Below are 3577 nucleotides of genomic sequence, written 5' to 3' on the forward strand. Positions count from 1 at the left end.
ACGGTGAAAAACGGTCCTGACCAGCTGTCCGCTGGCTAAGGGACTCTTGTCTAACTGAAAAACAAACCTCGCTGGGTGAGCAACGCTTAATCGAGACCAAACACAAGCCTCCGGGTACCACTCGCTTGTGACCAATCAGAGGTCCCCTGGCGCCCCTTGCCCGCCCCCTGGCCCCGTCCGGCCACTTCATTCGCCCTTCACAAAGCAATCCCGCCGCGCGTCTGCACACTAGCCAATCAGAGAATACGGGGTGGGGCCTTCCAGGCGCGCCGAGAGGGGCCGTACCCCGCCTGCAGAGCCTCGTCGAGAGCCTTCGGGTTCTTTCGTTTTTCCCTTCAGGGTAAAGTTAGGTTCAGTCTTCCATCAACACGTTTATTTTTCCGCCTGACGCGGCGCGCGTGCGCAGTGCCACCCAGCCCCGGCGGTTCCTGAAATGTAAGCGTGTTGAACCCGGGGAGGGAAGCTGAACGGCCGTCCTGCAGGTCAGTGCCTTCCGCCGTCCAGCCTTGGGTAGGTTGCTACTTCCTGCAGGCCTCAAAACAAGGATTCTGAGGCCAAAAAAAGGTCAGTGAGGTCCCACCGAGATTTGAACTCGGATCGCTGGATTCAAAGTCCAGAGTGCTAACCATTACACCATGGGACCTGCTGGCGGCTTTATGCGCCCGGCAGCTTTCTGAAGCCACTTGACGTTGGGCAACCTTCCTAAGCTTCGCTACCCTCGGCTCGGGCCCCTTGGCTGATGGCCGCCATGGCGGGCAAACACGGAACCAGCAGGATTCCCGCGTCCCCACGAGTTCCTAACGTTCCCGGGCCCGAGGTGTCACCGCTTCCGGTGCTCCTCCAGGGGTCCCGGCCCTTGCTTCCAAGTCCGGGGGAGTCTGAAGAAAGCGCCCCAGACCGGGCGGGAGGTTGGGCTCACGCAGCCCGTGTTTTCCACTTGTTTAATGTGTTTGTGTTAGGAGGAATGTGGCGAGGACGCTTTGGCCCCGCGGGGGAGGACGCGGACTAGCACATGGTGGCGCAGCCGCTCAAACCCGGACGCCCCTGGGATGCAGACCCGGGGAACTGGAGACAGCGCCCCGCCTGGTTGCGACCGCCGGCGCTCAGGAGCGGTGCAATTCATCTGTAGGGATGACCCGGGCGCTTCTACAGCCCGGGCCGCCGAAACTTCTTCCTAAGAAGATCCGGTCAGACCTTTAACAGACACCCCTCCTCCCCCAAAAAGACACGTCTCTGGGCCCTCTCGGGTTTCCCCGACTCTACATGTGTTTTCTGCAGGTCAGTCTTGCAACAGTTGACTGAGTCATTTGACTCAGCAATTTCACCAGTATCCTACTGGACATCCATCTGTACCAGGAGGCTTTCAAGGAGACTCTTGACTATACACTGTTTATTACAATGCAGTGAGAATTGGCAAAAGACACAATGCTCTACAAGAGTTTAAGAAATAACTTAATTTGTTATTAATTTGTGAGCACAGAGATTCTTGTGCTCACAGAAGAGCACTAAGGAACCAGCAATGCTAAACACACTGGGTTGTCTCTTTAGTGATTGTGATATAACCTATTTCCTCCTAGAAGGCTGGGAATGAACGTGATTAACAGCCTGGTGACCTTTGTGCTATCTGTAGGATGGGAGACCACACCAATCTCCGTCTCCCCCCGCCCTTATCATTAGTGGGTTTTTTGTTTTGTTTTTATCAATCTATAGAAATAGTGTTTTTGTTTGTTGTTTGTTTTTTATCAATCTATAGAAACAAGTTTTTTGTTTGGTTGGTTTCTGTTTTTTTCGAGACAGGGTTTGTCTGTGTAACAGCCCTGGCTGTTGGGAACCTCTATAGACCAGGCTGACCTTGAACTTAGAGATATGCCTGCCTCAGCCTCCCAAATTCTGGGATTAAAGGCCTTTACTACTATAGAAACTATGTTTAAGAAAAATGTCACATGTACTTTACAAAGAGTTTCAATTTAGTTGTGTATTAAGCTTTGTTGTGCACACAGTTTTGAGTTAATTGTGTACATGGGATTGACTTATCACCAAGAAAGTTTTCACCAAATTGTGTTTAAATATGCCTAAAATGTCAGTTTTAACCAGTACAGGCTACACACACACACAGAGCAAACTTCAATTGAGACAGAAGATGAACTAAATAAATGTATATAAGATGCCATACATGTCCAAACAGAAGAGCTCTAATGAAACCTATTTGCTATGTGCTGTATTAGTCAGGGTTCTTACATAATGAATAGAAATTATATAATGACACACACACACACACACACACACACACACACACACACACACACACACACACACACGTACGTACACACACACACACACACACACACACACACACACACACACGTACGTACGTACGTAAATGGGATTTATAGAATGATTTACAGGCCTTAGTCTGCCTAATCCAACAATGGCTGCCTGTGAAATGAGTTCCTTGATCAGAAGCAGTACTGCATGGAATACCATGACAGTGAATAAGGCATTTGGTAAGTTCATGGATGGTGGTTTTGGCAGAAGCATTATGTGCAGGACAGACAAATCTATAACCATAATAACTATCTACTCCAGTAAGAACAAAGTATTGTCCTTTTCAAGGAGGAAATGATCCAAACTGCCACCAGGTCACTGATTGATCATCCTGGGAAATGGTACCATATCTGGGGCTCAGTGATGGTCTCTGTTCTCGGCAGATCTGGTCCTCATCAGGAACTGTAGCCAGGTCAGCGTTGGTGATTAAAGGTGTGTCTTCACACACCAAGTTTTGGATTAGAAGTGGATCTTCAAATGTAGTAAAAATTCCTCACAGGTGTGCCCTCCAGTTTTGGATAGTCCATTTATGATCCATTCAGATTGACATCTAAGGATAGCCATCACAGGCATGTCTCACTTTCTTAAGGAATCCAGTCTGTTGCAAGACTAAGTGACACCAGAACTGTGCCCCAAGGTAGATGCATTTATGTTGGGACCCAGCCCCCACGGGGTCTCTATGTGTTGTTTTCCAGATAACCACCGGTACCTCCTGTTTTCCTGACCGTACCCCACTAGCATCAATATTCTATTGTGAACCCTTTCACCTGGGGTTTTTGTAAGTTTGTATATAAGGCTGCTCCACTATAAAGGTGAGAGACATTCTCTCATATTCAAACTTAGTTGTGGTGCAGGCTGCTACACACTTATTCTCCAGGCTCTGTGTGTGTGTGTGTGTCTGTGTGTCTGTGTGTCTGTGTGTGTGAGTGTGTGTCTGCCTGCCTGCCTGCCTGCCTGCCTGTCTTTAGCTGCCCCAGGGCAGATGCACTTACTCTGCAGGCTCAGGGCTTTAGCTTAGCCAGTTGGATTCAGAATCCAGAGACTGAAGCCCAGAAGCCAGAAATTTTAGAACAGGATCCAATTCCAGTATTGTCCATGACACGCCACTCAGTGCAGTAGGGCAGCCATGCCATGTCCACTGGCTCCTCAAGTGACAAGCCAAGCAAACGGGCCTTGCTGGATTCCTGGTTGGCTCAGTCCCCTGGCTTTTTGGCCACTGTCCTGAGCTTGTTTTGTCCACCCACTTCTAGTG

At 49.3% G+C, this 3577-nt stretch overlaps 1 long non-coding RNA gene and 1 other non-coding gene across 2 annotated transcripts; one reads left to right on the plus strand and one right to left on the minus strand.

The window, feature by feature from the left end:
* Positions 1–271: 271 nt before the first annotated feature.
* Positions 272–2836, plus strand: LOC103162751. Its single transcript, XR_003486910.2, has 2 exons — positions 272–482; positions 960–2836. It is a non-coding gene; the product is annotated as an uncharacterized LOC103162751 (long non-coding RNA).
* On the minus strand, positions 572–643 carry Trnaq-uug. The gene has a single exon. It is a non-coding gene; the product is annotated as a tRNA-Gln (tRNA).
* Positions 2837–3577: the final 741 nt, after the last annotated feature.

Source organism: Cricetulus griseus, chromosome 7 (genome assembly GCF_003668045.3).
Source record: "Cricetulus griseus strain 17A/GY chromosome 7, alternate assembly CriGri-PICRH-1.0, whole genome shotgun sequence".
Lineage (NCBI taxonomy): Eukaryota > Metazoa > Chordata > Mammalia > Rodentia > Cricetidae > Cricetulus > Cricetulus griseus.